General features: G+C 43.3%; 1 long non-coding RNA gene across 2 annotated transcripts in view; it reads left to right on the forward strand.

The window, feature by feature from the left end:
* Positions 1 to 5,517: 5,517 nt before the first annotated feature.
* LOC147034357 (uncharacterized) overlaps positions 5,518 to 24,749 on the forward strand; it is a 141,574-nt gene continuing 122,342 nt past the window's right edge. For both annotated transcript variants that reach the window (XR_015058150.1, XR_015058147.1), the window contains exon 1: positions 5,518 to 5,619. This is a non-coding gene — a long non-coding RNA (uncharacterized LOC147034357). The remainder of the gene's footprint in view (positions 5,620 to 24,749) is intronic.

The following is a 24,749-nucleotide window of genomic DNA, read 5'->3' on the forward strand; positions in this document are numbered from 1 at the left end:
TAACAACCGATAGTCTCCACTTCAACTACACCGTTATTTCCAAGCAAGCGATTTTTTTTTCTGCAAACGGGTAAGAGTTGTTGTACTTGGTGAATGTACTCAGCGATATACTAAAGGCTCTGGAGTGCAGTTTTACCGCTTTCCCGCCGAAGTAGACCGACGAAATATTTAGATATAACGGTTCTGAGAAGAGAAAAATGGCGACCTGGTGAGCATGACTGGTTTTGTGGCCTTCATTTTGTCTCCGGTATGTAACTAATTTCTGATATGTTATTTCAGTAGTTGGTATTAAATAGCTGGTGGTTACAAAATATTGTCTGATTTGTATCATTAAAATGTATTATATCCCTCATTTTATCGACAGAATGAGATAGGCGAGATCGCCTTTCTCACAGCCGTCTAACGCGCACAGTTCTGAGTTGTTTCCTCGAAACTTGTCTCATTGCGATTACATCGCAGATTAAATTAAATAGTTTTTTTTAAATAGCATTTTAGAAATTAAAAAAAAAAAATCAGTGTAACATTTTCACTACAGAAAGTCACATCAATATGTATAATACATAAAAAAAACTAGCACTTGGAAATATCCACAGCAGCGTGGCATTACACCGGATGTTTGTCATGGATAAAATATAACGTATCTGTAAGAAAACTGATGAACGAAGATTTTCTACAAACTTAGTGCATTTAGACAAGAGGTGCACTTGAAATTAACTTGTGGCAGCAGTCAGGTTAAAAAAAAGTGACGGTGGTTGCTGAACAAAACAAGCAACAACGAATGTACAATAATAGTGAAATGAAAGAAAACAGGCTTGTATTACCTTTACCTCACGATAATACAGTTATTATCAGCTTTCGTCGAGATTATGTCACTAACAAACCCAGCGACATCATACGAGTAAGCGTCCATACTCTTGAAGGCTTTCAGGCTGGCGTGAGTGTAAGGACTCGGCGTTTCAACGAGGTAAACAGATCTCAGGGAAAACGATTTGTTGTGATAATGAAGTGCCATACTGTAATTGGCGGCAACGGTAATTGGGCGGATGCGGCAGCACTGTATATGAAGGTCAATGGCTGGTGTTGACACGTATACCACGTACTCCATGGAAAGTCATGCTGGAACAGTAATGGTATGTTATATACTATATTAGGAATAATTGACTCTGAGGAATGTAATTGGTATTAGAGTATGGAGTTTAACTTCGTTATTATGTGATGCGTATGTGGTATTTGCCTTCAGTATTATGTGTACTAGTTATTGTATTTTGTTATTCTTACCCTATGTATATTTATGTTGTTGAAGATATGCGTATGGGTTTTGTGAGAATAAAGCCAATCGAAAAGGTCTATTGTTGATTACTACAACAATAATTTATTCTCACAAAACTTACCCGGTTGGATTGGACCAGAAGAGCGCCTAGGCCTACACTGGAATGGAGCGTTTGCTGAGACCAGAGAGGCTGGATTCGGATCCCAGTTCACCCACGGCGGCACAAAAATGGAAACACTGGTTGAAGACGTTTGAAAACTTCCTGGGAGCTCTACCACAGGATAATCTGGATAAGATGAGTCTGCTTACAAATTTTGTCTCACCAAGACTATACGAAACTATATCAGAGTGTACCATTTATGATGAGGCTATCCGTACTTTACAGTCACAGTACGTAAAGCCCACTAATGAAGTGTTTGCACGCCATCGTCTTGCAACTCGCCGCCAGCAGGTCGGAGAGTCCTTAGATGAATACCTTCTGACTCTGAAAACGTTAAGTAAAGAGTGTAACTTTGGGGCTGTAACAGCAACTCAACATTGCGAAGAATCCATCAGGGATGCCTTCATTAGCGGCCTGCAGTCACCACTGATCAGACAACGTTTATTAGAGAATAAGACTTTAGATTTAGCTCCCATGTTTGATCAGGCTAGATCTCTAGATTCAGCCCAAAGAAATTCAGAATCTTATTGTGTTATTCAACCCTCCCGTTCATTGGGTGCTGCCTCATCCAATCAGAATACCGGTGAAGTGGAACCCACAACTGTAATGGCTGCTACGGGTGTTAAATGTTTCTTTTGTGGTTTTTTAAAACACCCACGTGTAAAATGTCCGGCACGAGAGGCTGTGTGTCATAAGTGCCAGAAAAAGGGTCATTTTGCTAAGGTGTGCCGTAGTACTTCATCAGTAGCTACTGGTGCTTGTGCAACTTCCTCTGATCAGGCAACGCTAGCGGCTGTGTCTTCTGCCGCTGCCCCAGGGGTGTTATCAAAGGCGGTTGTGAGGGTCACGCTCAATGGAGTGGAATTGGATGGCCTTATGGATAGTGGTAGTTCAGAAAGTTTTATCCATCCCGACCTCGTTAAGTGCCATTCCTTAAGTGTACATCACACCCAAGGCAATGTTTCCATGGCATCTACTTCCTTCACCGCTCAGACATCAGGGTTCTGTCGAGTCAATATCAAAGTAAACGGTCGGTGCTACCAAGATGTGCGTCTGTCCATACTCCCTCAGCTGTGTTCAGATATAGTTTTGGGCCAGGATTTTCAGGGACTGCATGATAGTGTTACACTGACATATGGAGGTAGTTTGCCTCCTCTTGTTATCTGTGGACTCAGTACACTGTGTGTTGACCCTCCAGAACTGTTTGCCAACTTGACAGATGATTGTTATCCTGTTGCTGCTCGATCACGCCGGTACTCTCCCGATGATCGTAAATTCATTGAAAAGGAAATTCAAAGATGTTGAAGGAAGGTATCATAGAGCCCAGTAACTCCTCTTGGCGTGCACAGGATGTTGTCGTTAAGAACGAAACTCACAAGAAACGCTTAGCCGTGGACTATTCAGAAACTATCAACAAATTTACACTTCTTGACGGGTATCCTCTGCCTCGTATAGATGACACTGTTAACAAGATTGCTCAATACCGTGTTTTTAGTACAATTGACCTCCGTAGTGCGTATCATCAAATCCCCATCAGAAATGAAGATAAGCCATACACCGCGTTTGAGGCCTGTGGACGCCTTTATCAGTTTGCTCGGGTTCCCTTTGGCGTCACCAACGGAGTGGCTTGCTTCCAACGTATCGTGGATTCATTCATCCAAGAAGAAGAACTGGTTGGAACATTTGCTTACTTAGACAACATTACTATTTGCGGCATGACTCAGGAAGAGCATGATGCTAATCTCACGAAATTTCTTGAGGCTGCGAAGAGAAAGAATATAACTTACAATGAAGACAAATGCATCTTTTCAACTAACAGGCTCAGTATTCTCGGATATGTGGTGGAAGGAGGGGAAATGCACCCGGATCCGGAACGACTCCGACCCTTGCAGGACTTGCCTGTGCCTCGGGACATGAAATCGCTCCGACGCATCCTTGGCTTCTTTGCCTATTATTCACAGTGGATATATGACTACTCAAGCAAGATCCGCCCACTGTGTGCCACTACAACATTTCCCATGACAAGGGAAGCAGAAGCGGCTTTCCATCAACTTAAGCAAGACATTGAAGGTTCAGTGGTGAGGGCGATTGACGAATCCATACCCTTCGAAGTTGAGACCGATGCTTCGGATGTAGCAATTGCTGCAGTCCTCACCCAGGCAGGACGTCCGGTAGCCTTCTTTTCCCGAACCCTTCAGGGACCCGAATGTCGTCATGCTTCTATTGAGAAGGAGGCCCAGGCTATTATTGAAACAGTTCGCCACTGGAGACAGAATTTGACAGGCAGACATTTTACTATAAAGACAGATCAACGATCAGTGAGCTATATGTTTGATAAGCAGCATAAAAATAAGATAAAGAATGATAAGTTCATGCGTTGGAGGATGGAATTATCTTGCCATGATTTTGACATTGTGTATCGTCCTGGTCGAGAAAACATTCCCTCTGATACATTCTCCAGGTCTTATTGTGGGATGGCATGTCACGATCGACATTCACTGTTTAACCTCCACGAAGCCTGGTGCCACCCAGGGGTTACCCGCTTATACCATTTTGTGAAATCTAAGAATATGCCATACTCTGTGGAGGATGTCCGGCAGGTTGTTGGATCTTGTAGAATATGCGCAGAATGCAAACCCAAGTTTCACCAACCAGATAAGACTCGACTCATAAAAGCTACTCAGCCATTTGAGCGTCTCAATATAGATTTCAAGGGGCCTCTTCCGAGTACAGATAAGAATCAGTATTTTCTTAACATTGTGGACGAATATTCATGGTTTCCTTTTGTATTTCCTTGTGCCGACATGACCACTTCCACGGTTATCAAGTGCCTCTGTCAGCTGTTCCCTATTTTCGGAATGCCGGCTTACATTCATTCGGACCGGGGACCCTCCTTCATGAGCAAGGAATTACAAGACTTCCTTGCCAGTAGGGGGATCGCTGGTAGCAGAACTACTAGCTATAATCCTCAAGGGAATGGCCAAGTGGAGAGGTTCAATGGTACCATTTGGAAGGCAATCACAACGGCTCTAAAATCCCGTAATCTACCCATCAAATGCTGGCAGACTGTTCTGCCTGATGCTCTCCACTCAATTCGTTCACTGTTGTCGACAGCAACCAATGCTACCCCTCATGAAAGACTTCTGAACTATTCTCGTCGTTCTTCCTCGGGAGCCTCGGTGCCTACTTGGCTCTGCAATCCTGGGCCAGTCCTGCTGAAGCGTCACGTACGCACGAATAAAACTGATCCCCTTGTGGATGAAGTGGACCTCCTCCAAGCAGGACCCCACTATGCCCATATTCGCTACCCGGATGGCAGGGAAACTACGGTCTCTGTTAGACACTTATCCCCAATTGGAACCCCATCCAAGAGTGAACCCCAAATTCTACCTCAGGCTTCTGAAGAAAATGTAATTCCCCAGGGTAGTCCCCAAGACGCACCCTGCTCAGAGGGGGGTGATCTCGTTCCTGATATGGTTCCTGCAACTCCACAGCAATCAGATGCTGTGGATAACCCTCCAGTGCCAAGAAGATTCGGTCGCACCATTCGTCCTCCTATTAGACTAGATTTATAGAGATAGATATCTCGGAAGGGGGTGAATGTTGTGATAATGAAGTGCCATACTGTAATTGGCGGCAACGGTAATTGGGCGGATGCGGCAGCACTGTATATGAAGGTCAATGGCTGGTGTTGACACGTATACCACTTACTCCGTGGAAAGTCATGCTGGAACAGTAATGGTATGTTATATACTATATTAGGAATAATTGACTCTGAGGAATGTAATTGGTATTAGAGTATGGAGTTTAACTTCGTTATTATGTGATGTGTATGTGGTATTTGCCTTCAGTATTATGTGTACTAGTTATTGTATTTTGTTATTCTTACCCTATGTATATTTATGTTGTTGTAGATATGCGTATGGGTTTTGTGAGAATAAAGCCGATCGAAAAGGTCTATTGTTGATTACTACAACACGATTTGAGGCCAAAATTTCCTTTCTGTTGTCCATTTATTGCTGTTAGTTGCCTATACACCGCCCAAATAAAGGTATGCGTCAGAAGAACGCGTTGCATTCTTGGAACACGATCGCCCGTCGGACGGGTACTCTGCTCGTGTTGTGCAGCAAGTGTTTCGAAACATACAACATCTCCTTTACCATCTTCAGACGACAGTCACCACACAAAGGTCAGTATAAACACACACGCGGCATTCGTAACGGAATGCTCTTTGAGGTTGTGCATTGGGATTTTATTTTCACGGAATAATTGACTGCCGTGGGAATGATGAAAATTATTGTCCGTACACCGTCATAATAATCAATCATGGGCGAAATCTCCGGCAGTTACACCGCCAATGTCGGTCACGTGGTGCGTAGTTAATGCCGTGCGATCATTATGGGAGTATTTCGGGTTGATGGAGCTTGTAAGTACATCATTTCCAAGCCCTTACAGGAATTAAATTATCCAAACGATGGTGTAAGTTATAATGGTTTCCTCCGTCTCCAATTGGCGGACTGTCAGCACTGAAAAAACAGAGGAAATGGTCGAATTTGTTCACAGTTATCAGACAAGGTGCACATGTAATAATGTATGTTTTAACAGGTGGAAAACGTGGCGGTATTTCTGTACGTTCGAGAATGTTATAAAAGGAACGTTTCAGAAAGAGTTTGGAGGACTCGTTTTGGAAGAGGCTCCTCTTATTCTTCATTATGCTTTCGTCTTCTTCTTCTTCTTCGTCTTTTTCATCTTCTTCCTCGTCTTCTTCTTCTTCGTCTTTTTCATCTTCTTCCTCGTCTTCTTCTTATTCTTCTTCGACCTCGTCTTTTTCATCTTCGACCTCATCTTCTTCTTTTTTATCTTCGTTTTTTTCATCTTCGACCTCGTCTTCTTCTTCTTCGTCTTTTTCATCTTCCTCGTCTTCTTCTTCGTATTTTTCATCTTCTTCCTCGTCTTCTTCTTCTTCGTCTTTTTCATCTTCTTCCTCGTCTTCTTTTTCGTATTTTTCATCTTCTCCCTCGTCTTCTTCTTCTTCGTCTTTTTCATCTTCTTCCTCGTCTTCTTCTTCTTCGTCTTTTTCATATTCTTCCTCGTCTTCTTCTTCTTCGTCTTTCTCATCTTCTTCTTCGTCTTCTTCTTCGTCTTTTTCATCTTCTTCCTCGTCTTCTTCTTCGTCTTTTTCATCTTCTTCCTCGTCTTTTTCATCTTCGACCTCGTCTTCTTCTTCTTCGTCTTTTTCATCTTCGACCTCGTCTTCTTCTTCTTCGTCTTCTTCATCTTCTTCCTCGTCTTCTTCTTTTTCATCTTCGACCTCGTCTTTTTCATCTTCGACCTCATCTTATTCTTCTTCTTTTTTATCTTCGTTTTTTTCATCTTCGACCTCGTCTTCTTCTTCTTCTTTTTTATCTTCTTCGTTTTTTTCATCTTCGACCTCGTCTTTTTCTTCTTATTTTTTATCTTCTTCGTTTTTTCATCTTCTTCCTCGTCTTCTTCTTCTTCGTCTTCTTCTTCTTCGTCTTTTTCTTCTTCTTCCTCGTCTTCTTTTTTCGTCTTCGACCTCGTCTTTTTCATCTTCGACCTCATCTTCTTCGTCTTTTTCATCTTCTTTGTCTTTTTCATCTTCTCCCTCATCTTCTTCGTCTCTTTAATCTTCTTCCTCTTCTCTTTCGTATTTTTCTTTTTCTTACTCTTCTTCTTCTACTTCTTACTCTTCTTCCTCATGTTCATCTTCTTCTTCATATACTATCTTCTTCTTTGTTCTCTTATTCTTCATAATGCAGCACGTAACTCAAGTTTTTTCGTCCAAGCTTGCTTGAGAGTTCAACTTGTGCAGCTGCTGCAATGGCTGCCCCCTGTAGGTTATAGATCCTTGTAATTTGTTCCAGGTGCCGACGATAACTCACCTACTCTTTGTGAAAGGGATCTTTAATGTTCATCAACGAATGCAGCAGATGGTACGCCAGGTTTAGCGCCCATCCGAAGGACGGCACACGTATTGATGCCTCGCCTGCCCTGCCTGGATGACAGTTTATAGCTGGGTCGAGATTCAAACCCGGTCTTCACAGCTCAGAGGCGAGTGTGAATACCTCCAGTTAGATTCGAAACTACCAATCAGTCCAGCTTGGTGTTGGCTTAATGGTTAATTAAGTGGTTGGATTAAGAGCTTAGGGTCTTGCGTTCAGCCCCTTTCCACCGTTGAATTAACACCAGGCGGGTTGACCACGTGCCATTCTTCCGAGGTTTGGCAAAATGTGTACGAGCGTGCTGGTAACAGGGGGCACTGCATCAGCGGCACAGCCACGCTTCCAGAAAATGATGCAGCCTTGCAGCCACAGGCTACATTCGAATAAATATAACCAATTGCTCACCATTTCATATATATATATATATATATATATATATATATATATATATATATATATATATATATATATATATATATATATATATATATATATATCTTCTTCTTCTTCTTCTTTCGGCTGCTCCCGTTAGGGGTCGCCACAGCGGATCATCCATTATGATCCGCATAGTGATTTGGCACATGTTTTACGCCGGATGCCCTTCCTGACGCAACCCTGGTCGCCTCTTACGACACAGGGATATGGTACACCTATTTTAACCGGGGTATACACCGGCCCAGTATACTGGTACTCATTTCGCCGACCTCGGAAGGATGACAGGCTGAGTCAACCCCCTGGTGTATTAATTCAGTGGCTCAACGGGGCTTGAACTCAGGACCTCTTGGATCCCAAGCCACTGCCCTAACCACTGCGCCAACACCAGGCTATATATATATATATATATATATATATATAGGATAATGAGGACAAGTTAACTAGTTTGGATGTGTTAACTTCGCTGGAAGTTGCGTTCAAAGGACAATTGTAAGAATAACAAACCGGTAGGCGACATGGGTGGTCGCTATATAATTGCATACAAGTCATAGAGTTTTTGACGGATCGGGCTGAAATTTTTGACAAAGAGGTTGATTATAGTGCGCATAAAAGTGCAGAAGCCGATTTTTGATTTTCGATAAAAAATATTTTTCGGATTTTTTTCAAAAATTTAAAAGTCCCGTTGCTAGGCAACGGTGGCGTCCATAGCAACGGTGCTCAAAAGCATAAAACTAGATCCTGGTATGAACCTACCAGTCAAGTTTCATCAAAATCGGTTGACTCCTCTGGCCTCCAGAGCTGTCCATTACATACATATAGACAGACGGAAAACCTGAGAATAACGGTAGTCTAGCGACCACCCAATAATTAATTTTGTGAACGCTCATCGAACGAGGGGACTTCAAAAATGTTCTCCGAATGAGATATCGGAAATCCAAGGAACTCCAGGAAGGTGTGTTATTTATATATTTATTTATTAACCTCTGCCATCGAAGATGGACGGAGGTTAATGTTTTCACCCTGTTTGTTTGTTTGTTTGTTTGTTTGTTTGCTTGTGAACAGTATTATGGAAAAACTCCTCGATGGATTTCGACGAAACTTGGTGGGGGGATAAGGTATGGTCCAAGGATCATGATCATTCCTTTAGATTTTGGACTTGGTCCAAAGTCCAATATGGCCGCTATGGCGGGCATTTTGAAAAAATATTTGAAATCTTTTTTTGCATTTCTACATGTTTTATGTGATTTCCAATTCCCCCCCCCCCAAAAAAAAAAATTGTTAGAGAAAAAAAAAATTTGCAATTTTTTTTCAAAAAAATTTCGATTTTATTTGAAAAATATTGAAATTTTTTTTTGCATTTCTACATGTTTTAAGTAATTTCCAACCCCCCCCCCCCCAAAAAAAATTGTTAGAGAAAAAAAAAAAAAAATTTTGCAATTTTTTTTCAAAAAAATTTCGATTTTATTTGAAAAATATTGGAATTTTTTTTTTTTGCATTTCTACATGTTTTAAGTGATTTCCAACCCAACCAAAAAAAAATTGTTAGAGAAAAAAACAAACAAATTTGCAACTTTTTTTTTTAAAAAATTCCCATTTTTTTTTTTTTTTATTTTTTTTTGCATTTTTTCATGCGCATCGATCTAGCTTAGTTTATTCAATTGTGGTTCAGTAGAGTCTGATCCGTTTTGACCTACAATGAATAGGATATCAGGTTCACTTAAGTGACCCAGCAGTATTGGCGGCGGAGGTTTTGCACTCTACCGAGTGCTCCCCCTCTAGTTTTCTTGTTACGTTCAACACTCGATCACAAACGCTTGTTTATATACCGGCTGTCTCAGGTACCTCTGACCGCTCGGCTGTTTCGCGCCAAATTAATTTCCTCGCACACAGCAGCCCGACCACTCGGCACGTGTTTTAATAAACTCGCGATGTGTCAACACCGGACAGGGCACAACGGCACGTAATTACAACGGGTTTTGCTCTGATAAATTGAAAATGGAAATGGAAATGGCGCAAACAGGTGCCATCGTCTCATGCGCCAAGGAATTATCATCAAAGTCAGTGTGTCTGAGGTTACACACGGATTAGGCCAGTTTGTCGCTTGTTAGCCTGATTATAACAATGGGGGGAGACTATCCAAATTGCCCTGGTGTGGGGCAGGTTAGCCAGATAACCTCGGTGTGGGGCAGATTAGCCAGATAACCTCAGTGTGGGGCAGGTTAGCCAGATAACCTCGGTGTGGGGCAGGTTAGCCAGATCACCACGGTGTGGGGCAGGTTAGCCAGATCACCTCGGTGTGGGGAAGGTTAGCCAGATGACCTCAGTGTGGGTCAGGTTAGCCAGATGACCTCAGTGTGGGGCAGGTTAGCTAGATGACTTCGGTGTGGGGCAGGTTAGCCAGATGACCTCGGTGTGGGGCAGATTGGCCAGATAACCTCGGTGTGGGGCAGGTTAGCCAGATAACCTCGGTGTGGGGCAGGTTAGCCAGATAACCTCAGTGTGGGGCAGGTTAGCCAGATAACCTCAGTGTGGGGCAGGTTAGCCAGATAACCTCAGTGTGGGGCAGATTAGCCAGATGACCTCGGTGTGGGGCAGGTTAGCCAGATAACCTCGGTGTGGGGCAGGTTAGCCAGATAACCTCGGTGTGGGGCAGATAAGCCAGATAACCTCGGTGTGGGGCAGATTAGCCAGATCACCTCGATGTGGGGCAAATTAGCCAGATCACCTCGGTGTGGGGCAGATTAGCGAGATAACCTCGGTGTGGGGCAGATTAGCCAGATGACCTCGGTGTGGGGCAGATTGGCCAGATAACTTCGGTGTGGGGCAGGTTAGCCAGATAACCTCGGTGTGGGGCAGGTTAGCCAGATAACCTCAGTGTGGGGCAGGTTAGCCAGATAACCTCAGTGTGGGGCAGGTTAGCCAGATAACCTCAGTGTGGGGCAGGTTAGCCAGATAACCTCAGTGTGGGGCAGGTTAGCCAGATAACCTCGGTGTGGGGCAGATTGGCCAGATAACCTCGGTGTGGGGCAGATTAGCCAGATAACCTCGGTGTGGGGCAGATTGGCCAGATAACCTCAGCGTGGGGCAGGTTAGCCAGATAACCTCAGTGTGGGGCAGGTTAGCCAGATAACCTCAGTGTGGGGCAGGTTAGCCAGATAACCTCAGTGTGGGGCAGGTAAGCCAGATAACCTCAGTGTGGGGCAGGTTAGCCAGATAACCTCGGTGTGGGGCAGATTAGCCAGATGACCTCGGTGTGGGGCAGGTCAGCCAGATGACCTCGGTGTGGGGAAGATTGGCCAGATAACCTCGGTGTGGGGCAGATTGGCCAGATAACCTCGGTGTGGAGCAGATTAGCCAGATCACCTCGGTGTGGGGCAAATTAGCCAGATCACCTCGGTGTGGGGCAGATTAGCCAGATAACCTCGGTGTGGGCTGTCTTTTGTTTTTTTTTCCTTCCATGTCTGAAACTGCACCAATTTTTCCCGTTCTCTCTACTGTTCCTTTTGTTCCGTTACGTCCTGATCTGTTAAGTGTTCCAGTTCTTCCCCGAGCCTTGATTCCTGACACAAAAATGCCATGGAGGAGTGAGTGGACATTGAACTCCAGCATTGAACAGCAATCCAATTCCCTCCATTGTCCATCCTTGTGTCGCTTGCTTGTCCGACTCTCGTAAAATGCCAGCTTAGAAAATGCGACGCTTCATATCCACCAAACATTTGGCAAAAGGGAAACAGGACTTCTACATCCTTTGTAGAAGCTTGTGCACCACTCACAAACACCAAAATGGACTCCTTATATTGTGACACATACACGACGAGGAGGAATTGTAGAATTCGTCTTTCCAAATGGACTAATATTGGCAGTAACTGATATTATAACAGATTTTTGAAAAGGAGAAGCCGATGGCCAACAGGGCATTACCATGAGCACCACCCAGACAGTGTCACGTGTAATGGTCACAAAGGACTTTCACGAGCTCGCATCAACGCTGGGGCAGCGTTATTTTTTTTTTTACCACAATGACTTGATCAGGAGGACATGAATCAGGTAAATTGGTGTATTATTATGATGTATATCCATCCACAAAATACAAGTTTGATCGAGAAAGCAGTTATGAAACAGCTCAACTCAATAATACCAGAGCAGGTCGATTAACTCTCGAGTCGAATAATTATGCAGCACGGGACATGTGACTGAGGGTCGTGCAATTGCGATAATGCATGGCAATTTAAAGAGAGCTTTTAACTGTGATTTGGACTTCCTGACTAGCACACCTATTAGTCCTCCTCTCGAAGCGTGCTTTAAAACACGAAAGAGAAGAAAAGGAAACGACCGGTTACTATTTGTGCCTTTAAATTATGCTTTTATTGAGTCTTTTAATTTTTTTTTATTTCAAAAAGTATCTCATCGAAGTTGTCTATTTAATGAAAGTGGGGGGGGGGGTGTTCAGGCCAGTGCCTTTGTCGTACATGTGGGATTGAGGTCGACGGGTTGTACAAGTTACTCCATATTTGCTTACATAATAAATAAATGCCTCCTTGTAATTAAATGTAGGGCTGATCATGACTCGCACTCATCAATCATTCCTGAACCTCAACTACAATTTAAGTAGAGAGCACTTTCAATGTCCATGAATCCTGGTGTTGGCTTTATACAGCCACGCTTCCATAAATGATGCAACCACCAACGATAGGCTGCATACGAAACAACAACACTGTCCATACACTTTCACAAAGGAAGCATAATTATGATGGCGTGGAGTCGTATATTGTACTGGCTGGCAGAATAGCTGAGAGGTATGCGTACTTGCTTCTGAGCTGTCTCGCCTGGGTTCAGGATAACTTCAGGATACCTGGTCCTATTTTTATTCTTGTGGATTGTGGTTGCATTCTGCATGCAGATATATGAGCCAGCGGTTGAATGAAGAATGAGTGAGCAGTATGAGCTCTGTCTTTTTTTTTTATTCACAGTCCAAGCTCAGGCTGAGGAAGTCGCATGTCAGCAGCACAGTCCAAGTTCGGCTCCTGTCCCAGCGAAGGGAGCATGGTTCCACCAGCAGACTTTTATTTCCAGAAATTATCATTTACGGACATTTTTGTGATTTATTACCTCCGCCACCGAAGGTGAAGGAGGTTATGTTTTCACCCCTTTCTGTCTGGTTGTTTGTCTGTTTGTCTGTGTACAGGATATCTCCAAAAGTTGTGGACGGATCCGGATGAAATTTGGTGGACAGGTTGGGTGTGTAACAAGGACAAACTGATTCGATTTTGATGAAGATCCAGATCCGAATTCAACTACTAGAATTTTAAAGTGATTCTTCACCATTTTGAGATAGGGCCAATAATGGTATATAGCACGATATCTCCAAAAGTTGTGGACGGATTCGGATGAAACTTGGTGGACATTTTGGGTGTGTGACAAGGAAGAATTTATTCAATGTTGGTGAAGATCCAGATCTGATTAAAAAAATTTTTTTAAGTGATTCCTCACCATTGAGAGATCGGGCCAAAAACGATACGTAGCCAGATTTGTTATCGTGGATCAGGCATTATGGGGCGGAGGTATGCGCTCTACTGAGTGCCCTTCTAGTTATTTTCTGGAATTGTGGTTTCAAGTTACAGTGCATCAGCATTCCAAATTTAAACATTATAGCTTACCTATAAAGTACAAAACACTTATATCATTGAGTCAGTGGGTTTGGTGGATGACCGCGAGGTATGCACACTCAACCTCAGCTGTCTGGCCTGGGTTTGAATCCCAACCCAGCTGTAAACTTTCATTTTTGTGTTTCACAGGCAGCATTCATTGGTGAAGGTTAAAGATCCCATAGTGTCTTTTGCGAAGAGTGGGCGAGCCATCGCCGGCACCCTGAATAAATTACAAATTCCTGCCCTAACCTGCAGAGGGCATTGCATCAGCGGCACAGCCAGGCCCTCAGCCAATATTGCTACCAGACAGCCTTGTGCTGCATATGAACAAATAATTGAGTCAGTGAGTGGGAAGAAAGAGCTTTCCATGTATTTTGCACCAGCAAAGGTACCTGGCGTTGCCGACCACCAACACAATCCCTACCCCCTGCCTCCTACCAATCCACTCTCTTCCTCCAGGCTTCCAACCCAACCCATCCCCTCCCTCCTCTCACATCCACCCTTTCCCTCCCTACTCCCACCTCCACCCTTTCCCTCTCTCCTTTCACAAAGGTACCCACCATTTCCCAGGATTTCATGTACATCTATTGGACTACCACAATTAAGCACATATTGAGACAAACATTTTATTCATCACGCTGCAAAATATTGAACAGAAATATCAACAAATTTGAACATATTGGAATGCTTTTGAATAGAGACAATATTGAATGTTTTTTTTTTCAAGGGCCAGAGAATGTGTATGGATCAAAATCGGTTGTTTAAAATTTTTTGCATGGTGTATATATGGAGAAGTTAGCTAAGGTGCTAACCTTTTTTTCTACAAACTCTTTTTTTTCATCCTTGAGGGTCATGTCATTAGATAAGCAGTAACACGACCTTTAAATCGATGTACAGGTTGTGTTTGTACTATTTTCAGTTTTTGAATAATTACCGATTAGCACATTTGAGAAATCACCTGACTCCTTCGCTGATCTTACCAATCATTGTACCGTCCTAATTAACAGTTATTTTTCACATCTGATACCAAATTTGACAATTGGAGCTCACCATCTCACCAATATGCCTGGTGTTGGCTTAATGGCTTGAGTGGTGGGCATGGGATCCTAAGGTCCTGAGGTCAAATCCCACTCAGCTGTTCAATTAATGACAGGTGGGGTTGACTCTGCCTGTCATCCTTCCGAGGTCATGAAAATGAGTGCCAGCTTGTTGGTATCCTGTGTTGGAGTGGTGACCCGTCCAGGATTGTGCCCAATAGCCCAGGACACTGCTTAGGCAGCACCAATGCTCTGCACAGAGTATGGTCCCGATGGAGGGATTGGATCTCACCAATTATATAGGTATCCAAAAAAATCTGAAAAAAAACCTTGGAGTAGGGAAAATCGCATCATATAGTGCAGAAGAATGGGGAAAATCGCATCGCCCCAACCTCCTAATTTGAAACTACAGCACCTACAAAGGCAATGTATACAGCAATTTGTCGGTATGAAGATCAGGCATTTGATATGGGTGAAGAAAGTAAAAAAAAAACAACTGAATTTTGAGCATGTTGTGTAGCAAAGACAGCCAACACGAAGGATCTTTAGCTCAACCGTTTTTTATCGCGTCTCTTGCTCCACATGCTCGACAGCCCACTCACGTCACTCACGGTGCCGCCTCGTCGGTTCCGGTTCATCACACATTCATTAATATTCATGCAACTCCCAATATAACAGAGCACTTGATTGTGCAGAAACTGTCGCGGCCTGCTCCAAGTCGAGGCAATGTTGAGCAGGCCAAAACAAAATGGCAGCTTAAGGCCTCTGCAAAGTGACAGCGGGTTGACCGGGATGGCATGCCACCATCTTGGTAAGGCTTTTTTTTGTTTTTCTACTGATGAGGACCACATTAATTATCTTCAAAAGGGGTGTTTAGATTTACCCAAATACCCACTTTTCATTGACGCACTCCCTTGGAGTTCCCTTAATATGCATTCAAAATATTGGGCTGCGAGGTTTCATGATTTTATAGTAATGGAGAGAACACACACACACACACACACACACACACACACACACACACACACACACACACACACACACACACACACACACACACACACACACACACACACACACACACACACACTTATTATTATCGATATAAAAGCAAATTAATGAAACACATTTTGATCTATAATGCAATATTAAATTTTTGAAGGGAACCTGAAATGTATAGTTTGTATAACAATGGTAAAATGCACAGGTAAATTTGACCCTTCTCAAGCCCTTCCATCTTGTACGAGGTCCCCTTCGAAAGTTTACCAACAAATTCAGTCATTTTGATTGCCCTTAAGCTGATCTAATGGAAACGTCCTTCGAAGGAATGCTTGGTAGGGTTCCTTTTACCCCACAAGAGAAGTGCATTTGGGAATGAGGACATTAAACAGGATATGTTAAAGGAACAGGGAAACAATTCTTGGAGAGGTTCGACATTTTCAAACCCAGCAGGCAGGAAAAGCCTCCCGAGCAAAACCCACAGGAGATACAGACATAGCAAGAGAACCGTGCTAAATGGAGAATTACAACAGTCAAAAACAGAAAGATAACTTGTCAACTCTGGCCAAAGTCACCTGCTCGTGCCTGGTGGAATAGCTTGCTTCATTAAGGTGGTTGCACCGAATATAAGGTGCCCCGGTTGTAGGGCCTTTTATGTATTGCCCAGCAAATCATTTTTGGAGAAGACTATTTGCCAATCTCCTCCGTTCATTCGTGCCTGTGTGCGATCGTGCAAGTGTGTAATGATACACAAAGGTGTTTCATCTGCCAACTTTGCCGGGGATTACGTTATGCACTACCCCCCCTATAATCATACAAATATGCAGTGTGTGTACGTGAGCAGCATGGGGGAGGGGGAAACCATCTTGTGATGCATTGCTCATGTAAAAATCGAGGTGAGAGTGCAATTTGCACATCCAAATTCGCCGTGGTGCAGACCTTTTCAGCCGTTTCTGACAAATACTCATGTCATGGTATACTTACTGCCTGCACCCACATTTTATTGCATCATGTAATACGGTACATCGTTCGAGGCCAGCGGAAGACCTTGAGAGCGTATTGCCACCACAAACTCATCTGATGCTTTGACCAACAAGCTTGGGCTGACTGCATTATAGCTCAGAGGTCATGCTCTTGCTTTTGAGCAGTCAAGTCTGCGTTCATTTCCCGACCTGACGATAAATTCTCATCATCCTTTTATGAATCGATCATAATTGTGCCACCCTTTCAAGGTATTTCAAGATGGATGGTCTGTCTGCTCGGAAATTACGAGTAGTCATTAAATAGCCCATGGTGTTCTTCCGCAAGAGTAGGCCATTGTGTGCCCGGCACCCTGGCCAAGTTCCGAAATCCAGTCCCAATTTGCAGGCCTGACGGGCTGAACCCGCAATTGAATCCTGGCCTGATGTGTATCCACAAAATAATTAATCGCCAGTAAACTATCATATTGTCTGGCAATTATCATGTCTATGACCAAAACCTCTTTATGTTGAGATATTTTGTTGAAAAATAATCTTTGTGAGCATAAGCTGTTGCACTATCACAACTCATCTGTGGAACACTGCCGGGCTCTGTGGCTGTACTCACATTATAAAAGAGGTCAACTCTCCTGTGTGAGATTTTCAGCATTATTTGTAAATGGATGAAACGTTGGGCGGGGGCTTGGAGGGGTGGGGGGGGGGTAATATGAGGAAAATCGGGTTTGAGCTGTGGCTGAGAACGAGCTTTGACTTTCAGTCAACAGCTTGAACAAACTTTACTGTCCTCATATCCAGAAACGATTGTGTTTCTTTTACTCCCAAATGCTTTACTGTTATAGAAAAAGAAATATAAAGAAAACTTCCAAACTTTTCTGAGAAGTCATTGCATCTTAAATCTGTCTTCACCATCGGTGCACAATGCATGCTGCTACAAAAGTAAGACAACTGATCCAACACCTTCACCACATCTCTCTTCCATTATGAACCATAAAGAGCAATCGGAGATCGCAGATCCTTGCCAAGACTTGTTTTTGTGATGTTTTTGTGCTGGTGTGCTTGTTTTTGTGTGTTGCATAGACGATGCATTGACGAACAGGTTTATGGTCATACAGCAGACAAACAGACCTTTTCGGTTTTGTTGTATAGATTCACGTTGCAACCGTATGTATTTTATAGACGTAGTCATGTTCGCAACTTTCGAGACGTATGCACGTTCTAATAGTATGTACTTTATAAATGCACTCACGTTCTCAACACACGCACTTTATAGACGCAATCACATTCTCAATAGTAAATAATTTTACTTCTAGACATACTGTACTGAGGTCAAGTCAGGGATGGGAGCATGCGTTGGAGCAGCGTGTCGCTGCGTCCCTTTTCCGCCAGAACTCCAGGGGCCTCCATCTGGCCATCTCCCAGGCAGATGCCTGGCCCATTCCCATCTCCTTGAGATGCTGATAAATCTGCTGCAACCACTAGGCACATGTTCGGCCCATTGGCCTCCTCCACTCATGAGCCTCCCTCGCTGAGAGAATCTGGTGAGCCGGATCAGCATCAGGAAAACGAGCCACATGTCCACACAGCCGCAGCTGATGCTCACGGACAATGCAGATAATAAATCTCATTTGAGTCTATCTCAGCAACTGCTCGTTGGACACAAAGTCTGACCAGTGAAAGCCAAGGCTTCAAAGAAGAGACCTGGTATCAAAGGCATTAAGTCGCCATCTCACATCCCTGGTCAGAGTCCAAGTCTCACATCCATAGAGCAAGACTGGAAGCAGCAAGGACCTGAAGACTCAGACTTTCGTCTTCCCGCACAGGTACCAGCAGTGCCACAACCCTTGATCCAGTGAATCCATGACTCCCCAGGCCTGACCCAGATTGCTCTTCACCTCTGGATCACAGCCAGCAGAGACATGAATATCACTACCAAGGTAAATGAATCTCTCCGTGACCTCAACATCCGAGCCACAATCAGGTGCAGACAAGATAGCAGCATCCAAGATGTCATTGAAAGCCTGGATCTTAGTTTTGACCCAGGAAACCCGTAATCCCAGCGGCTCCGACTCCTCATTCAGCACCTCGAGGGCCCCCTAAAGGATATCCAGTCTCCACAAAAATTACTGCATCATCTATGGAATCAAGGTCAGAGATATTCACATTCCCAAATGATACACCGCAGCTTGATCGCTCTGACAACCTCCCAGAAATCCAGTCCATACAAGCACTGAAAAGTGTGGTGGCCAGTACACACCCCTAATGAACTCCAATAACAACTGGAAATAAGTCAGAGATGGTATCACCACACCTCACAGCACTCTCAGTACCGGATTTTTGTTCAGACATCAGATTGATCAGTTTTGGTGGCACCCCACGAAGCCCAATAATCCTCCAGAGGACATCCAGATTCACTGAATCGAACGCTTTACAGAGATCAACATAGGCTGCAAGCAGCCCCTGCCGAAGCTTTCGTCTGCTTTCGGTGAGGACGCGAACAGCAATGACACTGTCAATCGTTGACGTCTTTGGTGTAAAGCCTGACTGCTCTGGGAGCTAGTGCTCAAGCAGATGGTGACGAATCCTATCAATAATTGTCTGAACAAAGACCTTGCCCGGCACTGAGAGCAGCATCACCCTCCGTAGTTGTTGCAGTCCTAGCGATCACCCTTGCATTTGCAGAGAGGGACAACAAGCTGTTGATTCCAGTCAGATTGGATGATGCCTGTGTTCCAGGCAGAGCACAGAACTGCATGCAATGACACGAGTTCAGCATTTCCACCAGCTTTGAGAAGTACAGCATGGATGCCACAGATCCAAATAACTTTATCCCATTTCAACTGGTTCACTGCAACCTGTGTTTCCACAAACGAAGGTGGATCACAGTTGATTGGAGGGTCAGCAATAGGAATTGTAACACCCCAAACATCCAACTTGACCGCTGGTGGATCAGCCTGGTCCAGCCGGTCAAAGTAACCAGCCCAGCGGGCCTTCCCTTCGGACTCCTCTGTCAAGAGCCTACCACCCTCCGCTCTAACTGCAGCACACTGAGGGATGGGCTTGGAGGAACTCAATGCGTGAATTCCCCTGTAAGCAGGACAAGAATCATTTGACCACAGGTGATGCTCAATCCCCTCATAGATTCCTCGCACAGAGGTCTCCTTGTCCACCCTTAGCGCACGAACAGTTTTATGCCTCAGCTCCCTGAACAGCTCAGCTCTGCCATTAAGCCTGGCCCTGTGATTCTGGTCAATATTATCCAGTGGTCCCTTGAGAGGTAAAATTATTCTTCGCCCTCCAGTGAGTTCCAAGAAATCCACCGGCAACATCAAGGACGGTGGTCTTGAAGGCAATCCACAACTCTTCAGGATCCCCCAAAGCACCCAGACCCCCCAAATCCACACGCAGCCTGTTCGCAAACTCCTCAGCTACCCTCTCATCCAACATCCAGCCGAGGCTGGGATGATACCATTCTCTTGGAATTACAGTGAAACTTCAGCGTTGCACAACAAGCCTGTGGTTGGTATTGAGGAACTGAGCACTCCGGTAGACCCTGCAGTTCTGGATCATCCTCCAGCGACCATCAAGGAGCATGCAGTAAATCTCCTTTGCTACACCACTAGCGTTGGAATACCAAGTCCAGCGATGAGCTTGTGGTCGCTGAAATCATGAACCAGCCACCCTAAGTCCATGACTTCTTGCAAAGTCAAGGAACTTAGTGCTATTCTGGTTCACAGTTCCAGACCCATGGTGACCAACACATCTCATCACCATCCCTATCAGTTCCAGTCGATGCTTTGAAATCCCCCAAGACCAGAAGAGTATCTCACCTGGGGCACTGATCAACCACAGCCTCGAGCGTGTCATAGAATGCGTCCTTCACGGTGAGATTATTCGCCTCATTTGGAGCACATACAGAGACCAGGGAAATGACACCCAAGGAGTGCCGACTCCTTCGTCTCATAATATGGTCGTTGAATGATGTTACCTCGATTATCATTGGAGTCAGCTTATTGGACACAGAGACAGCAACTCCTTCGGCACAGTAACCATCAGAACGACCAGACTAATACTCGGTGTCACCACCCACAATGATCTCGCCTCAATCCGTTCTCTGAACCTCAGAGAGTGCTGCAATATGGTGTCCAAACCAAAGCGGTGTCCAAACGCTTGAGCTCAGATGATAATGGAGACAGGTGATCATCCTCTATTAGGTGTAGGACATTCCAGGCACCCACCCGAAGGGACTGCCTCAGGTTAACCCAAGGAGACCACCATCTGGTGGACGACACCTCAGCACCACCCGACAAAATCTACCACAGTCTGACCCGGGAAGGTTACCCCATGGTTTTCCTTCTTTCATCAGAGTGTGGGTCCCGAAGGCTTTGCCCCAATCCCGTCATCCGGTGAGCCGCCCTGCGGAGGTCAGCTGCACAGGAGGTACTCCCACTGAGTGGGTTTTCATATTTATTTTTGCTTTTAGAATGTTTTGTGGGATGAAGTGTGTTACGGTGGTCAGAGTGCGAATCCTGCCACCATCCTCCTAATAAAAAGTAACCCAACTGCAGGAGGACGTCCATAGACACAGTTGGGCACTATATATGGATGGCCGTTGGCTCACAAGGAGCTCCTCCACCCTTTGACAGGTTTTGTCAAAGGGTGTCCATATTAATCCTGCTGGGTGTCCATATTCATACATCCCATTCACCAGAAAACCTAGTGGGGGAGACGGATTAGTCGCCGACAACCAAACTATTAAACAGGTTAGTACAGGTTTACATGATACTTTAAGCAAGTCACAGATCTGATCTGGCCTCACCTGACACTGTCACCTGACCTGATACTCTACTGGCATTCTAATTGTGCATACTTTATTGACTTACTCAAAGTTGAATGGTATGTACTTTATAGATTTGCTCGCATGGTAAGAGTATGTACTTTTTGGACTTACTCACATTCTAATTGTGCATGCTTTGTAGACGTACTCGCATTCTTATTGTACATACTTTTTGGTGTACTCACATTATAATTGTACATACTTTATAGACATGCCAACATTGTAATAGTACGTACTCAAACGGAAGACTAAGAAAGAACCCAAAGAAGTGAAGAGCAAAGATGGAGTCATTAGGAGGAACCTGGATGGGATTCGGGTTTCAGCCACTATTCCACTACCCTCAAACCCATCCAGGCACAGCCAAGTGAGCCTTACAGAAATATTTCTGCAAGAATTCTCTTCTCCTTAGATAGATAGATAATGAAAGAGAGAAAGAGTAAAAAGGGATGAAAGAGAAGAAAAAACAAGAATTATAATTAATATAAAGAATTATGAAAAAAAAATAAAAATGTGGAAGGAACAAATAACAAAAATGTCAGGAAGAACCCAGACAAATAGATTTCAGCAGTTACTCCCCAGGCTCAAATGCAGCAATATGTACAACTTTATAGAGGCACTCACATTCTGATTTTACATACTTTTTTGAGGTACTCGGTTGACAAAAAGGCAACGTGTAATACCAGCTACCACCAGGTGGCATTTGTGGCTGATGTAAGCACATTGTGTGCAGCCAAACAAACAGACAGACAGACAAAGAAATAAACAAGCAGTCAGAGACTGGTACTTACGAAATTGTCAACTTGACCTCTGACCTTGTCTAATAAAAGCTGTCTCTCGAGAAGGTAGCGACGCAAACCAGAAGTTTCTGCGATGATTCTGTACCAAACCATCAAAAATCGGATGTTTGACCTCACTGTGACCTTGACCTTTGACCGATTTTGACCAAAATCTAATCAGCGCTTGCCATCACCCTCCTGAATCACGTGGTGTAATTTGACATTGGTAGCTTCTTCCGTTCTCGAGTTATCGTGCCTACAAACAAACAAACACACGCACAAACAAACACACAAACAGAAGACGGAAGTCATCAATATACTTACGAAATCTTTAGATTTCGGAAGTAACAAGAAAGATTTGCACAGCACAATACTTGTGGAATCCATAAAGCAAATTTGACCTTAAAAATAATCGTTGGTTGAATGAAATGACCAAATATGCAAATCCTCTTCAAATTTCAGGTCAATCGAATGAAAATTGACAATTTTAGAAATTTGGCCGATGTTGACCTCAAATATACTTGTTCGTTGAATTCAGTAACCTGATATGCAAATCCTCTTCAACTTTCAAGTCAATGGGATGAAAATTGAGGCTTTTAGAAATCTCACCAAAGTTATTGACCTTTGCCTATGTTGATCTTTTGGCCTTTGTTGACCTCAAAAATAATTGGTGGTTGAATTCAATGATCAAATATACAAATCCTCTTCTAATTTCAAGTCAAACAGATGAAAATTGAGGATTTTAGAAATTTGACAAAGTTGTTGACCTTTTGACCTCAAAAACAATAGACTTCTTCTTTATGACGAACTCTACCATGTGGTGAAATTTCGTGAAGATCGGCTTAAAATTGTGACCTGTAGGCGATAGACATACAAATGATAAATCACTCATAGAGCGACACTTGGCGAAACAGAACAGCACTTGGTCGAGCACAAACCTCTGCCAAGCTGAAAAGTTTACATATTGTACCCCACTGATAGGCCAGATTTGAATCCAGCCCTGAACAAAATCGAATCGGCTTGTTCTTGTTACCTAACCAACTCATCCACGTAGTTTTGTCACAAGTCGTCCACAACTTTTAGAGATATCATGCTATACATAGTTTTTGGGCCCATCTCTCAATGAAGAATCACTTTAAAAAATTCTCGTATCCAGATTTGAATCTCCACCAAAATTGAATCAACTCGTCCTTTTCACACCCCCAACCTGTCCACCAAGTTTCGTCTGACTCCATCAATAATCTTTTGAGATATTGTGCTATGTATCATTTTTGGCCATATCTATCAATGGTGAAGAATCACTTGAAAAAAATTCTCAGATTCGGATCTTCACTAAAATTAAGCATTGCTGTCCTTGGCCGGTCAACTACACACACACAAAAAAAATTCAGAACGATTGGTTGAAAACTGGCCAAAAATCGTGTGACAAATAGACAAGCAGACAGACAGACAAACGCTGCAGACCAACTTGGCAAAAAAAAATTCACGAAGTAACAAGCAAACAGAGAGATGAAAAATCACTCATAGAGCGACAACTTGGCAAAACGGCACAAAGCAGAACGGCAGTCGGTTGAGCGCATACCTCTGCCAGTAGGAACAGTTCACATTTTGTAACCTACTGATGGGCTGGATCCGAACCAAAATCAAATCTGCTTGCACTTGTCACCTCCGCAACTCATCTCCTTTGTTTTGTCATAACTCGTCCACAACTTTTTGAGATATAGTGATATATGTAGTTTTTGGCCCTAGCTATCAATTTTAGAAATTAGGCCTGTGTTGACCTTTTGACCTTAAAATTAATTAGTAGTTGAATTCAGCGACCTAACATGAAAATGCTCTTCAAATTTCAAATCAATCGGTTGAAAATTCAGGATTTAAAAAAAATTGGCCCAAATTGGCCTGTTGGCCTATTTTGACCTTTTGGCCGATGTTTACCTCAAAATTAATTGGTGGTTGAATTCAGTGGCCTGATATGCAAATGCTCTTCAAATTCCAAGTTAATTTGATTAAAATTGAGGATTTTAGAAATTTGGCCTATGTTGACCTTTTCACCTATGTTGACGACAAGTAAAATAGGAGGTTGAATTCAGTGACATTATCTGTAAATCCTTTTCACATTTCAACTCGATCGGATGAAAATTGAGGATTTAGAAAATTTTGCCCAAATTGGCCTTTTGCCCTATTTTGAGCTTTTGGCCTATGTTTACCTCAAAATTAATAGGTGTTTGAATTCAGCGACCTGGCATGCAAATGCTCTTCAAATTTCAAGTCAAATTTTATATATATATATATATATATATATATATATATATATATATATATATATATATATATATATATATATATATATATATATATATATACACAAATTTCAAGTCAATCAGATGAAAATTGAGGATTTCAGAAAATTTCACCCAAATTGGCCGATTTGCCTATGTTGACATTTTGGCCTATGCTTACCTCAAAATTAATAGGTGGTTGAATTTGGTGACCTGATATGCAAATGCTCTTCAAATTTCAAGTCAACCGGATAAAAATTGAGGATTTCAGAAATTCGGCCAAAGTTAACCTCAAAATTAATAGGTGGTTGAGTTCAGCGACCTCATTTGCAAATGGTCTTCAAATTTCAAGTCAATTGGATGAAAAT

The sequence above is a fragment of the Eptatretus burgeri genome, chromosome 1 (assembly GCF_056783735.1).
Source record: "Eptatretus burgeri isolate ZD-2024b chromosome 1, Ebu_testis_v1, whole genome shotgun sequence".
Classification (NCBI taxonomy): Eukaryota; Metazoa; Chordata; class Myxini; order Myxiniformes; family Myxinidae; genus Eptatretus; species Eptatretus burgeri.